The following is a 20436-nucleotide window of genomic DNA, read 5'->3' as shown; positions in this document are numbered from 1 at the left end:
GCCCTAATTAAAAGGCTTGCCAGGAGAAATTGCAGGTCCTCTATAAACCTGCACTTAAGTCTTTCTGCTACTATAAAGTCAAGTCATTTATAATCTGCTACATTATATGCTGGTAATAAACAGCAAAGGCCACTACGACCATTCATTATAAAGGGCTAGTATCGCTTTAGTTTCGTTAATAGGTTGTAAACTCCAAGCAGACAGACAATAGGTTAGTCTTTAGGAGTCATACATAATGTATTAACTCTTTTATTACCTTTTTATTACTATATTAACTTATTATATCCTTACACCACAGAAATAGTTTCTTAACATGTGACAATGCTTTATAGTCTTGGGCCCCATTTATGATGAGCAAGTTTCTGGAAATTGGATTCAGGTGAATTGAAAGTGCGTAAATCTCCCTGAAGCACTCATTTATGTTCTGGTTTTCCCTCTTTCTCTCTCTGCAAAAATTCTCCTGAATCAAATCCCATGAAATTTGGATTCTGTCCGATACAACTTTTTGGAAAATTTGGGTCAAATTTTGATTCTATAGAATTGATTCACTCATCTCTAGAGGCAGTTGTTTTGTCATTGTATTTCTACTTATTTAGGGCTACAAATATTTTTTTTCAATTGGTCTTTAATAAGAAAAAAAAAATTAACAGTTTTTACTCAGCTTTTTTTTTTCAGTGTGTCTGCAAACTGTTGCTTTCTGCTTCACAAATACCTGGGTCCATAAAGAGAACATGCCTAGCAGAATCGCTAGCAGTGCCCGTTGTGAGCTCACAACCCGTGTGGTGTTACCACCCTTTAATGTAATCAATGTCGCAGCATGCACTGGTCACCTTCAAGGGACGCATGGTGGATGGATCAAACATGGCCGCTGGATTATTGCCATAAGGGACAGGAGCCTGAAAATTAGCTTCCATATAATAAGGTGGCAGACAGGGGCAGTTGCTGGTATGCGGTTTGGCTGGTTAGGTGCGTCGCTCAATATACAAATTATTGCTGTTGTGGCCTGCAATCTCCTGATAATGCCTCTTTTGTATGAGTATTACATAAAGGGGCCTCATGAGCCCATTCATTGACCACTATATACATTTTAACAAATTATCAAACTTATACTTGCATTTAATCCTTACATCCTGAAACTACATGTGAAGAGTACATTGTGGTGCAGCAGGTGACCGGCAGTTGGATCCAACGAATGGATAAGAGGAGAGAAAATGGGCCATTCCCATACTGACACAAGAGGAAAGCCAAACCCCCCCCCCCCCCCCAACCCCTAGTTTCATACCCACTTCTCCAACCCCAACTGCTCTCCTGCCCTACAGGTCGAAGAACCCTTCTTTTGCCATCTGCTTTTCCCCTTTTTTCTCCAAATCATCTAATACTGATATGTCATCAGGAATATCCAGCTACTCCTCTCCCTGTGCAATGTGCGTCCCCCAGGGCCAAACGTGTCCCAGGTTTATAGGAATGCTGAGTGGTGTGGCCCAAACCGGTTTCTATGTGTGTGTCACGGTGCTCCTACCTGGATACCGTCGCTCCCCAGGGTTAGGATCTGAAGCAATAAAGGGGATGAGTAATGGTGGAGGTGAAGAATAAGTCGAGTCCAGACTTTTATAAAGTTTAACAGCTTTACTTGAATCAACTTGCATCCAGACAATATTCAGGCTTTTTCTTGGTACTAGCAGGCTTTGGTATAAACTGGCAGGCAAACTTGAGTTCTCTGCTTTCTCGCTCTGCTGTGCTAAACCCGACTCTACTGGCAACTAGACACTCGATCTGTTATCTATCTGTGGAGTGGGATGTCTTTAGCTGTTGACCCCCTCCTTGCAATATTCTATATGTAAGGAGTCATGGTGCTCTATGAGCTACTTCTCTTTTGCGACTTCTGCTGCAGGAGGTGGAGCTTTCCCCTCGCTGCTACATCTTTCATATCTTCTCAGTTCCACTATCGAGTGTAAACTAGAATAATCTAGAACTGCAACCCCTCCTTCTTGTTGGAAGCAGGACTGGCCCACTTCTGCCCAAAAGGAGGAGAATTAAATGGTGAGTTCCATTCTATCTAAGGATCTCTCTACCATATACGCTGCCACCTGCTGGTGAACCAGGCACATTACATAAACAAAACAGTTTCATAGCAACATTGTCAATGCACAGTGACAAAAGACTTGGAATAAGTATACAGACAGGACTGGGAACTTAAAGTGGCCCTGGAAAAAATGCTAAAAGTGGCCTCATTTTGTAGTCTGGTCCAAATTGATGGAAGACAGGGCTAACACAAGTAGGTGGGGCCAGTAATAACCTATTGTGGCACATTATACCACCCCAACAGAGCCAAATACCACAGTCCATCACAAAATGCCAGCAGCACAAAATACATCCCCAAAAACTTCTACCGATCGGCCGTGAGGAGGGTCCAGGCGGCCCCCTGGGCATCAGCCCACCGGGAATTTTCCATGTAAGGTCAATCCGCCCCTGTACACAGATGACATTGTGGTTAGCAGTTAAAGACAGTATCAGGGTAAGAAATGGTAATACCCCTCTGGGGTATAACATCTGCATCTTGCTGACTTTTCTCAGACATGGAGACCTCAAAGGATGATTTGGAAGAAGTAAAGCCAGCAAAAGATGAGGATGGTCATTATTGAGACCTGTGCCCCTAAGGGGTGCATAAAAAAGAATGATTTCCATATTGTACTACATACTACTTCCATAGTCATGGAAAGGGAGGGACTGCAGTACCAGCAACTTGGCCAGGTGCATGTTCAACTTCTGCGCTGTTGGATGAGTGCATGCATACTGTTGTCTTTTTTTCAATCACCTTGGTGATCGATTTACTGTAAAATAAAAAGTGCTAAGGGGAAGGAGGAACATCAGGAGTAATAGACGACATTGAAGTCGATGGGAAGGAATGACTGCTTCCTTCTGCTGATGTTTAAGAGCCTTTTTGTACTACATACTACTTCTGGCTCCCGGCATAATCCCACTGATCAGCTCTTTGAAGAGAAAGCAGTGCTCATACAAGTGATGCCTTCTCTTCTCTGTTTACCTGCTTGCCTTTGAAATTGCGGCGGTGAACAACTGTAATTGCAGCTCCTCCGTCCCATTCACTTCAATGGGAAGGAACAGATGGAATGTAACTGCTCCTTCCCATTGAAGTGAATTGGATGGCGCTGTTGTAACTACATCTGTTCGTCGTTGTGATGAGGGCGAGCGGGTAAACAGTGAAGAGAATGCAGTGCTCATACAAGCTCCGCATTCTCTTCACACAGTTGATCGGTTGGTAGCTTTGGTTTGTATAATTGAGACAACAAGAAAGGCCTCATGCACACGGCCGTGTTCCGCGGCAGAGAGCGGTCCGTGGTAACCCGGCCGGGATTCCGTCTGACAGCAGGAGCGCACGGCGTCATTGGTTGCTATGACGCCGTGCGCTTCATGCCGCCGCTGCTGTACAGTAATACACTGGTATGATCTATACGAGTGCATCACTGTACAGCAGCGGCGGCATGAAGCGCACTGCGTCATAGCAACCAATGACGCCGTGCGCTCCTGCTGTCAGACGGAATCCCGGCCGGGTTACCACGGACCGCTCTCGGCCGCGGAACACGGCCGTGTGCATGAGGCCTAACGTTGACTTTATACTGACGTATAATGAACACAGTTAAAATATCAACTCAAGTACATTCACAGCCAATAGAAACAGACAATTAAGGACCATACATTTGCATACTAAATTAAAAAGTGTCACAAAGCAAAACAAAGAGGAGATACGGATGTCAAATGATTAATATCCTATACAAAAGACTAGATTAATATCTGTACCTCTTCTTTCTTTTGCTTTGTGACGCACGTTTTCATTTTAATATGCAAATTAGTGATGCAAATAATTGTCTGTTTATAGACTGTGCAAATACTTGAGTTGGTATTTTAATTGTGTTCGATTTATGTAGGTATGCATTAAGAAATGGTTAGTGTAGCCCGAAACGCATCAGTGTTACTTATATTTTACCCCTGTTATAATAAAGTTCCTGTTTTTTGGTCACATTGCAGTGCTGGACCCATCATTTGAACTTTGTCTCGAAGCTCCAACTCGGTCTGAGCCACGCCATGCTCCAGGTGAACTGTAATCGGATCCCGCTGTAGCTGGTGAGAAGTGTTGCAGTGCTTTTTGGGGTGATTTACTTCTGTTTTTATTAGGTGCACCATGCCATGGACATGTAGGGTTAGTCTCCCTCCTTAGTCTTTTGGGTTTGACAGGCTTCAGAGCGTGCTGGGTGTACCACCTAGCTTGCCTATCTTTCTTTTACATCTTTATGATTTTGGGTACCCGCCCCTGTGTGTGAACCATCCTTTTACCATTGGCAATTACGTGTATATATTTTGGCGCTGAACTGATTTTAGTAATAGCAAATAAAAGTTTGATTTTCTTCCATGAGAATTGGTTACTTGCGCACAATCACTAAACATCAAGTTACAGCCATAGTCATACCCTCTGGACACTTAAAGGGGAATCGTGGGAATCTGGGATGGGCCACCGATTCTCCCTAGGTGCAATCACCGGGGCTGTCTGACAGCTGAGGGTACTCGCGTTCATTTCTACCCTACCCCACTGTACAGTGCCAGGCTATAATGTGAACACAAGGAATTGGCAAGGATTACTTTAATATGAGAAGTGGAGCTCTGAAGCCTTAGTGAATGCAGCTCTAGGTCATAGCAGACTATAGTTCAGAATAAGGCTACATGCACACAACCGTTTTGTGGAATTTGCAATTTGCGGAACGCCACGGACAGCCATATATATAACTGCCTATTCTTGTCCGCAAAACGGACAAGAATAGGACATGTGAATATATATATATATATATTTATATATAATATATATTTTTTTTTTGCGGCCCACGGAACGGAGCAACGGATGCGGACAGCACACTGAGTGCTGTCCGCATCTTTTGCGGCCCCATTGAAGTGAATGGGTCCGCATCCGAGCCGCCAAAACTGCGGCTCGGATGCGGACCAAAACAACGTTTGTGTGCATGAGGCCTAAGTGCAAGAAAAGTAATGCGATTTTACAATATTGCTTCACATTTTTATTTATTTAAAGGGGTTCTGCACTTTGTTTTAACTGATGATCTATCCTCTGGATAGATCATCAGCTTCTGATCGGCGGGGTCCGACACCCGGGACCCCCGCCGATCAGCTGTTTGAGAAGGCAGCGGCGCTCCAGTAAGGAACGGAGCTAAGCTGCGCCCACGCTAGTTGATAAAAGTCGTGACGTCAGTGGGCCAGCGGTAAACAGTGAGAAGGCCGCAGCGCTGCTGCCTTCTCAAACAGCTGATCGACTGGGGTCCCGGGTGTCCGACCCGCGCGATCAGAAGCTGATGATCTATCCAGAGGATAGATCTTCAGTTAAAACAAAGTGCAGAACCCCTTTAAATCTGTGTCAAATTGTATGCTGAAGGATGCGCAAATACCTCTCCTAAAAAAAAATGTTAGAACCTGATACCTCTGCTGACATGTCTGTTGCAGGGGTGTATGCAGTCAGTGGTGCTAGTGTCAAGGCTATTCTGGGACACCCGCGCCCCCCCCCCCCCCCCCCCCTCCCAGCTGGTAACACCCATCTGGACCTGCACTGCAAACTGATAGTAATTCATTCATAACTTCTAGCAGGAATAGTAAAGGAATGGCACATAGAGACATAAGAATAGATGCTGCAGAATTGCTTTTTACATAGGGAAAGAAAGTAGTAACTAAGGGTACTTTCACACTAGTGTTTTTCTTTTCCGGCATAGAGTTCCGTCCTGGGGGCTCAATACCGGAAAAGAACTGATCAGTTTTATCCTAATGCATTCTGAATGGAGAGCAATCCGTTCAGGATGTCTTCAGTTCAGTCTTTTTGCCATTTCAGGACAGAGAAAATACTGCAGCATGCTGCCGTTTTCTCTCCGTCCAAAATTCCAGAACACTTGCCGGAATGCTGGATCCGGCATTTTTTCCCATTGACATGCATTAATACCGGATCCGGCATTAAATGTTCCGGCAAAACGGATTTGGCATTGCGGTCTGCGCATGCTCAGACGGGAAAAAAATAAATGCCGGATCCGTTTTTCCGGATGACACCGGAGAGACGGATCCGGCATTTCAATGCATTTGTCAGACGGATCAGGATCCTGATCCGTCTGGCAAATGCCATCAGTTTTGACAGATTCGGCAGGCAGTTCCGGCGACAGAACTGCCTGCTGGAATCCTCTGCCGCAAGTGTGAAAGTAGCCTAAAGCAGACATGTCAGGAGAGGTAAAAGGTCCTCCTTAAAGGAAATGTCACAAAATTTTTTATCTGCCAGATAGTAACAGATCAAATGTCTGTGTTTTTATTTTCTGATTGTAGATTTTAATTTTAATTTAATTTCCTGAACATGATTATGGGCGCGGCCATCTTGCCTGAGCTGTTCTTAACAGCATTTACAAAGCATTAAAACGAATTGCTTTACGGCAGCCCCATGGTCCATAGACGCAATGGACAGGAGGGGACCTCATTGACTTCTATGGGAGAGTTTTCTGGGCATGCTCTGTGACCTGTGCAGATGTCATTGTACAAGGAAAGAATAGATAATCTTTGAGAATTACCTGTTGTAAATGGTGGATCCTGTCTTATCTATACACAGAGGTGATATCATTACAGGAAGGATTATAATGGCAGATAACTGCAGTAAAGTGATCTGTACAGACCATGAAGTGGTGCCAATTATTAGACATAGTGGCCAGTGCGAAAACTGCAGGATTTTTGGTTTTAGCTTAAATATTAAAAGTGGCATGGAAAACAAAAAATATCATCAAAAATTATTTAAAAAAAAAGTCATTTAGAACATTTAGATTATTTTCTGATGACGCATTCTCTTTAAATGAAGCCCTTACTCGGGCTGTTGATAATGTAACAGCAGAAGTGGGCAGGACAGATATAAACTAGGGGTGCACCGAAATTCCGGCAGCCGAAAATATCGGCCGAAAATGCACCTAATCCACTTCGGCCGATATTGTTACATATCGGCCGAAAATATGGGGTGTGGGATTTGTCACCCACCATCTGCGGGCGGGCGCCGGGCGGGCGGTTTACTTTGTCACTGCATCTTTATTTTACCTTACAATCGTGACGCTCCAGTAACTAACAACTCTGCAGGCAGAGCGGAGGCCGGCGTAACGTCACTTACTCACGTGACGCGCCTTCTCCGCCTCCTTCATTCATAAAGTGGGCGGAGCAGGTGCGTCACGTGAGTAAGTGACGTTACGCCGCCCTCCGCTCTGCCTGCAGAGTTGTTACTGGAGCGTCACGATTGTAAGGTAAAATAAAGATGCAGTGAGTGATGCTGTGAGCAGCAGGGCCGGGGCTGTTATGGGTAGGGGGATCGGTCTATGGCACTGCTATGGGGAGGGGGGATCTGTGCACTGTTATGGGGAAAGGGATCTGTGCACTGTTATGGGGAAAGGGATCTGTGCACTGTTATGGGGAAAGGGATCTGTGCACTGTTATGGGGAAAGGGATCTGTGCACTGTTATGCCCATAACAGTGCACATATCCCCTTTCCATAACAGTGCACAGATCCCCCTCTCCATAACAGCGCCACCCACAGATCCCCCTCCCATAACAGTGCCACCCACAGATCCCCCTCTCCATAACAGCGCCACCCACAGATCCCCCTCTCCATAACAGCGCCACCCACAGATCCCCCTCTCCATAACAGCGCCACCCACAGATCCCCCTCTCCATAACAGCGCCACCCACAGATCCCCCTCTCCATAACAGCGCCACCCACAGATCCCCCTCTCCATAACAGCGCCACCCACAGATTCCCCTCTCCATAGCGCCACCCACAGATCCCCCTCTCCATAACAGCGCCACCCACAGATCCCCCTCTCCATAACAGCGCCACCCACAGATGAATTTCATTCATGAAAAAGAATTATTAATAAAATCATTAAAAAAAAAGTATTTTAAAAGTATTTGGGCAAAAAGGCAGTTTCGGTTTCGGTTTTCGGTCAAGGGCATCCTGAATTTTCGGTTTCGGACCAGAATTTTCATTTCGGTGCACCCCTAATATAAACCATCATCCAATAATCTAAAAACCTACTACCAGTAAAGGCAAATATTCAGTGCAGGATGGGTTGTGTTTCGGATGTTCCCGTTCTTCAGGGTCTGAGGGACCTAATCGCCTGATACGATGCAGTCCGTCTGCTCTAGCGGTGTGGATGTATTTTACACAATACCTGGTTCCTGTCATTGTTATTCTTCACACAAGACCTTGAGCTCTGTTCTTGGTAAACAGATTTCGCTGTTTGCTTTGCTGAGCCTTGGTGTCCTGTGTCCCTTCCAAGTCGGAGTGTGGAGAGGAGGTTGTTTTGTATTGTAGAGCGGGCAATCTGCAGCCGGCTATGCTGAATTATGCTGCATCGTCTACAGCAGCCAAGCATTGATTACATTGTAGGCCAGAAATCACAGTCTGCTTGCGAGATATAGTAGTGGAAGCGAGCACTCACTCTATGGCATTACTCAGATACATTTAATATAATCCTTCAATAAAATAAAATACAATATAAAATACAATCAATATAAAATACAATATAGCATAAAACTAAATGGTCGACCATAAATGTGACACTGTTGAGATAGCAGCAACTGTAGACATCACCTGAATATCATTCAATATCAACAATGGAAGTAATAGCAGCTATACATGAATAAATATAATATAACGTGGAAAGTTCACAATGGTGTCCTGAAGTGGCAAAAAAAATAAATTTGTGTACGAAAATTGAGTAAGTGGAATATGTCCTAGATTCAGGACTACAATATGAAAAAACAATAGCAGGTTCTGAGTGGATATAAGAACAGTGTGTCGAGAAGAAAGGTGTATCAAAAAGAGAGGGACACCTGTTGGATCCCTGCACGTTGGTGCACGCTGATCTACTTAGAACATTTCCTCTAATTGTTGATATACAAGTAAAAGCATCCAGATCAATGCATCATCCTATAAAGTTGTCCACCTATACCGCCATAACTGTGGTCTGTATTCGGCTGTTGGACAATTGACTTGTGTAAAAAGTCTCTAATATCGACCAGGCACTAATCTCTAGATAGAGAATGGCCCTTGCTGATTGAGGAGAAAAGTGTCTTACCTCCTGTGTCCCACTCCTACCACATGCACCGAAGATAACATTTACTAAAGCCCCCAATTTGGGTTTAAAGGTAGCACCGTCTGTCCCAAATAAAATTAAAAAAGACAATACTTTAGGTACCTTCATGAAGATGAAGGGATTTTATAAATGTGGAAGATGCATAGGGTGCAAGTTGAACAATTTGTCACGGAAAACTTTAGAGGTTCGTTCAACCCAGAATAGATATATATGGGAAATTAACGATAAAGGTCGGACGAAACGACCCCTCAAAACAAGAATTAGGGAGCATATCTCCAATATCAAAAAAGGGTATGACAAGCACTCATTGTCAAAGCACTACAAAGAAGTACACAATAGTAATCCAGGAGACCTAAAATTTGTGGGACTAGAGAAAATTAATCAACATTGGAGAGGAGGTGACTACATTCAGAAAATGTCCAGAGCAGAATCTAGGCAGATATATGAATTTGGATCCCTACTACCATTTGGATTGAATTCTGATATGGAGCTGTGAGGTTCGGGCCCCATCCCCGATGGCGAGTCCCAAGCTGGTGGTCATTTACTTGAAGCATTAATTTCGAAAAAGTATTCAATCCCTCTAATCAATACTTGGTATAAAGTTAAGGCGGGTTTACACGGTCTGATTGTCTATCAGGGATGAACGTTCCTTATAATCTGTCCGTCTAAGGCCCCCTGCACACGAACGGGTGCTTCCCGCTGCCGTATTGCGGACCGCATTTGCAGATCCGCAATACACTGGTGCCGTTCTGTAGGCATTCCACATCACGGATGCGGACCCATTCACTTGAATGGGTCCGCAAATCTGGAGATGCGGAATGGTGCAGAATGGAAGCACGGAACGGAACTCCATAGTGCTTCCGTGGGGTTTCGTCCCGTAATTCTGTTCCGCAAAAAGATAGGACATGTTCTATCTTTTTGTGGAACGGCCGGATTGCGGACCCATTAAAGTGAATGGGTCAGCGATCCGCTGCGGCTGCCCCACAGACTGTGTTTGTGCATTGCGGCCCACATTTTGCGGGCCGCAGCACGACTACGGGGTGCACACGTTTGTGTGCAGGGGGCCTAAAGCTGAAACGATCGATCATGCAGGCTTCTAAATTATGGCTGTATGAGGACGAGCGATCGCAATAGCTATAATGTGGAGGTGCCGTACTTCACCGCCACTAACGAGGAGACAATTATTGGGAAGGAACACTTCCTTCCCGATAATTGTGTGCTCATCAGTGCAGTATAAAGACAGCAGTAGGCAAAAGTGTCTACCCTTTCACATTATCATCCAGCGCAGGTCCTCCCTGCCTTCCAAGTATTATAACTATTTTTTTTTTTTTTTTTTACAAGTTGTATATTTGATGGTATCCGTTAATGTTCCATACAATATATTTAGAAACCAGGAAAAAAAATTGTGTGGTAGAAATGGGAAAATCTGCCATTGTTTTTAGGGTTTTGCTTTTTAAAAAAATGACGTTAACAATATTTGGCAGTTCACTACGGTTATGGAAATACAAAATTTATATAGTTTTGTTATGATTTACTTTTAAAAAAATTGAAGTATTGATATCCTCAAAATCTCCAAGTTTAGCAGACATCTATCTCATGTATGTAGACTGCTTTAGTTGGGTCCAATTCGCATAATCTAAATCTTGTAACTGTTGTAATAATAGTAAGTGGTTTAGAGAAGAGATTGAGGCCTGAATATCCTATTACATGGGAATGGGTGTGGGGGGGGGACAAGAAATGCTGACACGAGCGATTCATTCCTGCACTGTTCCATCTGCTGTGTGGGTGGTTCCCATAAGCACACTTAGGTTTTGCACAATGCCAGCTTGCTAGCGGATCTATAATATATGTCTGACACTTATTTTTAGATGCACGGTCCTCACATACAGGCAGGACTCGGTGTGAAATCCTCTGTGGCCAAAGAAGATCTCTAGCGCTTCAGAGCACAGACAACCCAGATTTTTGTAGGTGCTGTTAAATCAACATAATCTACACTGTTTATTCTGGTGTTGGCAGCATAGAATCAACGTATGTATTTTTCACTTTATAAGACTCGCCTGAAAATAAGACGCACCTAGGTATTAGTGGAGGAAAATGTGAAAAAACTATTTTTAATCAGACCCCTTATCTTCATCAGACCTCAGATCAGACCCCTTATCTTCAGCAGACCTCAGATCAGACCCCTTATCTTCATCAGACCAGACCCCTTATCTTCATCAGACCTCACATCAGACCCCTTATCTTCATCAGACCTCACATCAGACCCCTTATCTTCATCAGACCTCACATCAGACCCCTTATCTTCATCAGACCTCACATCAGACCCCTTATCTTCATCAGACCTCAGATCAGACCCCTTATCTTCTTCAGACCTCAGATCAGACCCCTAATCTTCATCAGACCTCAGATCAGACCCCTAATCTTCATCAGACCTCAGATCAGACCCCTAATCTTCATCAGACCTCAGATCAGACCCCTAATCTTCATCAGACCTCAGATCAGACCCCTAATCTTCATCAGACCTCAGATCAGACCCCTAATCTTCATCAGACCTCAGATCAGACCCCTAATCTTCATCAGACCTCAGATCAGACCCCTAATCTTCATCAGACCTCAGATCAGACCCCTAATCTTCATCAGACCTCAGATCAGACCCCTAATCTTCATCAGACCTCAGATCAGACCCCTAATCTTCATCAGACCTCAGATCAGACCCCTAATCTTCATCGGACCTCAGATCAGACCCCTAATTTTCATCGGACCTCAGATCAGACCCCTAATTTTCATCGGACCTCAGATCAGACCCCTAATTTTCATCGGACCTCAGATCAGACCCCTAATTTTCATCGGACCTCAGATCAGACCCCTAATCTTCATCGGACCTCAGATCAGACCCCTAATCTTCATCGGACCTCAGATCAGACCCCTAATCTTCATCGGACCTCAGATCAGACCCCTAATCTTCATCGGACCTCAGATCAGACCCCTAATCTTCATCGGACCTCAGATCAGACCCCTTATCTTCATCAGACCTCAGATCAGACTATAAAATAAATAAAACAACTTACCTCTCCTGCTCGAAACCGCTCGCTCTTCCTGCACGCACTGTTCCCTGGTCATCTTCTGCGCTGCGTTGTGACCGGACACAGCAGGTCATATTGGCGACCTTTCACATCTGCGGGATGTGTTCCGGCAGGCTGCTCTGGTAGAGAACAGTCCGCCAGAATTCTCCAGATCTCCTATAATGGAGCAGGAGAATGGAGAGGCTGAACGCTGATGTGAACTCAGCCTAAGGTGCACTGCTGGGGGAAAAAGTCTCTCATAAAATGAAAAATACAGTATTAGGTGGCATAAGGTTTCTCGCACACGACCATGGCTTTGGTCTGCGTCCAATCCGCATTTATTGGATGTCGTCTGTGTGCTGTCCGCATTCGTGTGGTTCTCAAATTATACATGTCCCATTCTTGTCTGTTTTGTGGACAAGAATAGCCGGTTCTCGTAGTCAAATGCAGCATACACAAGGTAGGTGTCCGTATTTTGCAGATCAGTGGTTTGCCGACCTCCAAAATGGATACGTCTGTGTGCATGGTGGTGGTGGTCCTTCTGGAGGAGAGCTAGTTTCCATACTTTTCGCAGGGAGATTGCCTACAGCAGCTGAATCTCTGCACTTCTTCTACTCTGTACTGACGAGGAGTGAAAACATTGAAACAGCGCTGTCTATAGATGGGTGTCTCTGGTTTGGAGGATGTTCCTAGTCATGTTTCATGCCTCTTTAATGGGTTGGACATTGGCTGAATGCCGCTTTACACAGTCTAAAAATTTTAGGAATGAACTTGAACTTTCCTGATGATTGCCTGGTCTTCAGCGGAGATAAGAGCTCCATTTACATTAATTTATCACCTCCCCGGTATGGACACAAACGATGGTTACTGCGGTCCCCCGCCCCCATACGATCTGCTTAGAAACTGATTTTCGGTGCTGCACTAACTAAGCTTTCACCATATGAACAAGCATTTGCGCATTCATCAGGTTAACACCTTTAGGGCTCATGCACACAACGTATGTGTTTTGTGGTCCGCAGAAAATACGGATTACATCTGTGTGCGTTCCGTATTTTGTGGAACTGAACATCTGGCCCCTAATAGAAAAGTACTATCCTTGTCCGTAATGCGGACAATAATAGGACATGTTCTATATTTTTTTTTGCAGAAGGGACATACGGCAACGGAATGCACATGGAATAACCTCCATTTTTTGTGGACCCATTGAAATGAATGGTTCCGCATACGGTTCGCAAAAAAAACGGAACGGACATGGAAAGAAAATACGTTCGTGTGCATAACCCTTATACAGTACAATACAAGAGCGCGTTTGAGAGCGCCTCCTTCTGGTGCATTATTTCAAGTAGGCACAAGGATTTGACTATATGGTAACATCCAGAGATGTTGAAGTCCTACCGAATGATAATTATGATTAAAATTTTAAATAAACTCGCCTTAAAATAAGGCCTCTTTCACACGACCGTATGGCTTTTTCAGTGTTTTGCGATCCGTTTTAAACGGATCTGTTGTTCCGTTTTTTTGTTTCTCTTCCGTTTTTCCGTTCGGCATATACAGTATACAGTAATTTCATAGAAAAAATTGGGATGGGCATAACATTTTCAATAGATGGTTCCGCAAAAAACGCAACGGATACGGATGCATTTCCGTATGCATTCCGTTTTTTTTTGCGGACCCATTGACTTTAATGGAGCCACGGAACGTGATTTGCGGCCAAATATAGGACATGTTCTATCTTTCAACTGAACGGAAATACGGAAACGGAATGCATACGGGATACATTCCGTTTTTTTTTTTTGCGGAACCATTGAAATGAATGGTTCCGTATACGGAACGCAAAAAACGGCCCACAAAACGAAAAAAAAAAACGGTCGTGTGAAAGAGTAAAATTTTTAGTAAATTGCACAGAGCAAAAAAACATACTCTCCTTTACTGATCCCCGTGGCTTATTCCCATGCCTACTGCATCCCGCTGGACCCCCCTTCCAGGTCTGATATTGACATGCAGGAAATAGGAAAAAATCCTCCAGCACCGCTGTTAAAATCCAAGTTTTATTCTGTATACATTAAAAGTACAGGAACACGAGCTATAACATGTTTACGCGTTTCGACATCAAGTCTGTCATAACCAGGTTGAACTTATGACTAAGACTTGATGTTCAAACGCGTCAACATGTTATAGCTCGTGTTCTTGTACTTTTAATGTATACCGATTAAAACTTGGATTTTAACAGCGGACGGTTTTTTCCCCTATTGCAAGTTTCCTAGTGCGGGAGCTCTGTGCAGGTCTCTTACTAGCTGCGGGCGAGCTGATGAAATTTTTTGGACAAATGTCAGGAATTGTCATTGTGTTGAACCCGACAAGGAAGCGGAGAGCAGCGGGGACCTGGTAAGCATCAGTCAGTATGGCAGAAGTGGGGGACTGGTGAGTATGACCTTTTTTTTTTTTTTTCTTTTTAATCACTCCTGGCACATTTTGCCAAACCGGACAATTTTATTTGTTTTTGCACCAGTCTGCTTAGTTTACCAATTGTCATAAACAATTGTTGCCTGCTTTATATAATGTCACGTTGGCGGGCAGTGATTGGTCATCACATCGGCACGTAAATGGAGAGCAGTAATGGAATAAGTAGACCGATGGGACACCGGTGTTGTAAGAATGGCGCCAGCATAGGACAAAGTTCTGCATGGTTTTGGTTAGCTATCTTGTATATACTGTGTGTGCTTTTGTTTTAACCTGTTAACTATTCTAATTAACCCTTAGAGGATCTTGCGATGTTCCATTTTTGCGTTTTCGTTTTTCACTCCCCACCTTTGCAGAGCCGTAACTTTTTTATTTTTCCGTTAACATAACCGTATGAAGGATTGTTTGGACAAGTTGTAAAAAAATTCCAAATAGGGTGAAGTTGGGGAAAAAAAAATGCACTTCTGACACAGGTTTATGGGGTTTGTTTTTATGGCATTCCCTATGCAGTAAAATTGACCGTCTCCTTCATTCTCCAGGTCAGTACGATTACAACGATACTACACTTGTATACGGTAGTTTTTCTTGTGTTTTAATACTGAAAAAAAGAAAAACTTTATAAAAAAATATATATATATTTTTCTTTTTATTGCCATGTTCTAAGCCCTGTTACTTTTTTATATTTAGGTTTATGGAGCTGTATGACGGCTCATTTTTTGGCGGGCTGATTTTCACTTTTCAGCGATACTTCTTTTTGATCACTTTTTATTAAATTTTTTATTTTTTTTGGTGGAAATGTGACAAAGGGGAATTGGTAATTTTTTTTTTTTTCCGTTGCACCATTTGCCTTGTGGGATAAATATTATTATTTTAATAAATTGCCAGTTGTATTCTGTGATGGGTATTTATCCTCCACTGTATTCCAATACAGTGCTGCCACCTATCGTAATATACCAGTGATGGGTATCAGAGCCTGCTTGAGGCTCCGGACTATCACTAGCATATAACAGCTTCTCTGATCTCAGCCAGAGAGGGCTCTTATGTGCACCGGAGTAAGCGGCTCCCGCATCTTCACTGCTCAGATGCTGTGGTCACATTTGACCACAGCATCTTAGGGGTTAAATGTCTGCGATTGGCCTTATGGCTGATCGCAGAGATTAGCCCTGATCCTCTGCTGTTTGAAAAAGCAGAAACTTAGCAGCTATGGCACCCGCCGCACTTAGGAGCGGCTACCATCTTTAAAATGACGAGTTCCGCCATACATGTATGGCCGAGGTCGCCAAGGGGTAAAAGTCAAACGTTGCTTTAATCAGGTGAACCACAGCTATCTGTCTATGCAAACAGTTGGTTAGGAGGTCGCTGGTGACAGTATCCCTTTTAATTGCAAAATATTGTGACTTTTAACAGTAATAACCTTTGTCTATTATAAACTTGACTATTTTAGCGTTTTAGGGCTATGTATCAATTTTTGTGTAGTAAAAGGTTTTCTTTTCTTGTTTTCTGTGTTTATGTAGTTCAGTACTTCTAATCTTTCTAGTGTTGAACGTGCAGTATATTTGTATTTTAGGCTACTTTCATATTCGCCTTTTCAATTCCGCTATTGAGATCCGGCAGAGGATCTCAGTAGCAGAAGAAAAGGCTTCAGTTTTGTCCCCATTCATTGTCAATGGGGACAAAACTGAATGAAACGGAATGCACTAAATGCATTGCATTCCGTTCCGTTTAGCTGCGCTCCCATCACGGACAGAATAACGCTGCAATGTAAGTCAATGAGGACTGATCCGTTTTCTCTGACACAATAGAAAACGTATCTGTCCCCCATTGACTTTCAATGGTGTTCATGACGGATCCGTCATGGCTATAGAAGACCTAATACAACCGGGTCCGTTCATGACGGATGCATGCGGTTGTAATATGGTAACGTGAGTGTTTTTGCAGATCCATGACTGATCCGCAAAAAAAAACGCTAATGTGAAAGTAGCCTTGGGGTCCATTCACACGTCCGCAAAATGGGTCCGCATCTGTTCCGCAATTTTGCGGAACAGGTGCGGACCCATTTATTTTTAATGGGGCCGGAATGTGCTGTCCGCATCCGCATTTGCGGATCTGCAAAATATAGAACATGTCCTACTCTTGTCTGCATTTGCAAACAAGAAAAGGCATTTTCTATGAGTGCCAGCGATGTGCGGTCCTTAAAAATGCGGAACGCACATTGCCGGTGTCCGTGTTTTGCGGATCCGCAAAACACATACGGGCATGTGAATGGACCCTTAGGTGAGACTGGGAGTTACCAGGTATGAGACACAAATAGATCTTCACACTAAGGGCTCATGCACACGACAGTATTTTGCGTTCAGTATACTGGCCGTTTTTTGAGTTCAGTATGCGGTACATATACTGAACCATAAATTTCAATGGTTCAGCAAAAAAACCTGAAGTGTCTCCGTGTGCATTCCGTTTCAGAATTTTCGTACCGTGAAAAGATAGAACATGTCCTATTCTTGTCCGCAAATCACGGTGCTTTGCTCCATTCAAGTCAATGGGTCCGCAAAAAAATTGCAACACATACGTATGTCTTCCGTATCCATTCCGTTTTTGCGGAACCAGCTATTGAATATGTTATGCCCAGGCCAATTTTTTCTATGTAATAACTGTATACTGTGTATGGCATACGGAAAAACGGAAAGGAAACAGAAACACAAGGGAAGTAAAAAACGGAACAACGGATCCGTAAAAAACGGACCACAAAACACTAAAAAAGCCATACGGTCGTGTGCATGAGCCCTTACAATCTGAAATCTGCTGTGTGACTGTGCTAAATGTACAAGCAGACTGCGGAATAATTCCATAAATTACTCATCTACTTGAAATATCACTGAGATACAAATAGATATTTCCTAAATTTTATTGGCCCCACACAAAGTAAGGGCTCGTTTTTTGCGTTCCGTATACGGAACCATTCATTTCAATGGTTCTGCAAAAAAATCGGAATGTACTCTGTCTGCATTTCATTTCCACTTTTCTGTTCCGTTGAAAGATAGAACATGTCCTATTATTGCCCGCAAATCACGTTCTGTGGCTCCATTTAAGGCCTCATGCACACGACCGTTGTTTTGGTCCGCATCCGAGCCGCAGTTTTTGCGGCTCCGATGCGGACCTATTCACTTCAATGGGGCCGCAAAAGATGCGGACAGCACTCCGTGTGCTTTCCGCATCCGTTGCTCTGTTCCGTGGCCCGCAAAAAAAATATAACCTGTCCTATTCTTGTCCGTTTTGCGGACAAGAATAGGCAGTTATATCAATGGCTGTCTGTGCCGTTCCACAAATTGCGGAACGCACACGGACGCCATCCGTGTTTTGCGGACCGCAAAACACACAACGTTCGTGTACATGAGGCCTAAGTCAATGGGTCCGCAAAAAAAAAGAAAACATACGGAATGTACTCCGTATGTCTTTCGTATCCGTTCCATTTTTGCAAAACCATCTATTGAAAATGTTATGCCCAGCCCAATTTTTTCTATGTAATTACTGTATACTGTATATGCCAAACAGATCCGTGAAAAACGGCCCTCAAAACACTGAAAAAGACATACGGTCGTGTGAACGAGCCTTAAGACCCAGAACTGTAAATTCCGATCTCCCTCATTTCTTGACTCCTCCTCCAGCACTGTTTGACTAGCTCCGATATGTACAATATGATCTATAAAGTATTAACGGCTCTGAACATTTCTGCAATGTTTGATATATAATGGCAGCCAACTATAGGGATCGACCGATATTGATTTTTTAGGGCCGATACCGAGAATTTGTGAACTTTCAGGCCGATAGCCGATAATTTATACCGATATTCTGGGAATTTTCATTTTTGAGAAAAAATAAAAATTCCTACACAAATCTGCTGAAAATTAATATGTTTATTGTTAATGTGTATTTTTTTTGTTTATTGTTAATGTGTATTTTTTTTGTTTATTGTTAATGTGTATTTTTTTTTTATAAGTCTTTTTCATTTATACTTAATATTTTTGTGTTTTTTTTTTTTTACTAACTTTTAGCCCCCTTAGGGACTAGAACCCTTGTCCTATTCCCCCTGATAGATCTCTATCAGGGTGAATAGGATCTCACACTGTCCCTGCTGCTCTGTGCTTTGTGCACACAGCAGCATGGAGCTTATCATGGCAGCCAGGGCTTCAATAGCGTCCTGGCTGCCATGGTAACCGATCGGAGCCCCAGGCTTACACAGCTGGGGCTCCGATCGGAGGAGCAGGGGAGAGGGGATCCTGTGGCCACTGCCACCAATGAGTAATACTGGGTGGGGGGGGGGTGGGGGCGCACTGCGCCACCAATGATTAATACTGGGGGGCTTGGGGGGGGGGGGGGGGGGCGCACTGCGCCACCAATGAAGATAAATCTCTCATTCATTCATATACAGGAGGCGGGAGCTGGCTGCAGAATCCCATAGCCGGCTCCCGACCTCTATGAGCGGTAGCTGCGATCCGCGGCACCTGAGGAGTTAACTACCGCGGATCGCGGCTATCGCTCATAGAGGCCGGGAGCCGGCTATGTGATTCTGCAGCCAGCTCCCGCCTCCTGTATATGAATGAATGAGAGGCTTATCTTCATTGGTGGCGCAGCGGCCACAGCCCCTCCCCTCCTCTTGTCTTCTCTTCTGTCATTGGCGGCAGCGGCAGCAGCACAGGGGGAGGAGACACTGCTTCCTTCTCCCCTGTGCTGCGGAGGGAACACAGAACGCGCTGAGAGCAGCGCGATCTGTGTTCCTCATACGTTATCGGTATATCGGCAAAATAGATGCCGATACCGATAACGTTCAAAATCCTCTATATCAGCCGATAATATCGGCCAAACCGATAATCGGTCGATCCCTAGCCAACTATAAGTAAATAAATATTCCAGAAACCTGTTTATACAACTAAGGGATCATGCCCACGGCTGTAGCCGTTTTTGCGGTCCGCAAATTACGGATCCTCAAAACGGGGACACCGTCGTGTGTGCTCCGCGTTTTGCTGAACCGAACGTCTGGCCCTCTGTAGAACTGTCCTATCCTTGTCTGTAATACTGGTGATGCGGAACGGATATACGGATGCGGACAGCACACGGTGTGTTGTCTGCATCTTTTGCAGCCCTATTGAAGTGAATGGGTCTGCATCTGATCTGCAAAAAATATGGATTGGCTGCGGAAAAAACAATGGTCGTGTGCATGAGCCCTAACTGCTATATTAGAAGTCTATCGCATGTCCAATGTCCTGTTTTACCATTGTAGGGACCATTTATTATAGATGTTGTAGGAAGGCGCTGGGGGCGACTTGTCTCATGACAATCATGCTACACCCATGCAGTAAGAAGCCATCTGCCATTGAATGTGTTCCTTACCAAAAGCCAAAAATGGAAGAGTCTACCACGTGTTCATCGACCTATGTTACAATTGTGGGGACCACGTACTTTAAATGTTGTAGTAAGGTGCCAGGAAGCAGGCTGCAATTGATTTCCATGTATTCCATATTTCTTTCTTAGGCTACTTTCACACTGGCGTTTTGGCTTTCCGTTTGTGAGATCCGTTCAGGGCTCTCACAAGCAGCCCAAAACAGATCAGTTTTGCCCTAATGCATCCTGAATGGAAAAGGATCCGCTCAGAATGCATCAGTTTGCCTCTGTTCTGTCTCCATTCCGTTTTGGTGTCCGTCTGAAGAAACGGAGCCAAACGGATCCGTTCTGACACA

General features: G+C 44.0%; 1 protein-coding gene across 5 annotated transcripts in view; it reads left to right on the top strand.

Annotated features, from left to right (window-relative positions):
• Window positions 1-20436, top strand: part of LRRC8D (leucine rich repeat containing 8 VRAC subunit D) — a 101810-nt gene that overhangs the window by 32102 nt on the left and 49272 nt on the right. For 2 of the 5 annotated variants that reach the window (XM_040407119.1, XM_040407117.1), the window contains exon 2: window positions 4045-4140. The gene's annotated coding sequence lies outside the window, so the exon portion shown is untranslated. Of the gene's footprint in view, window positions 1-4044; window positions 4168-14455; window positions 14663-20436 lie in introns of those variants that run through there. The other 3 variants (XM_040407120.1, XM_040407121.1, XM_040407122.1) reach the window with 3 other exon arrangements.

The sequence above is a fragment of the Bufo bufo genome, chromosome 9, assembly GCF_905171765.1.
Source record: "Bufo bufo chromosome 9, aBufBuf1.1, whole genome shotgun sequence".
NCBI classification, from domain to species: Eukaryota; Metazoa; Chordata; class Amphibia; order Anura; family Bufonidae; genus Bufo; species Bufo bufo.
This window is presented reverse-complemented; position numbering and strand designations above follow the sequence as displayed.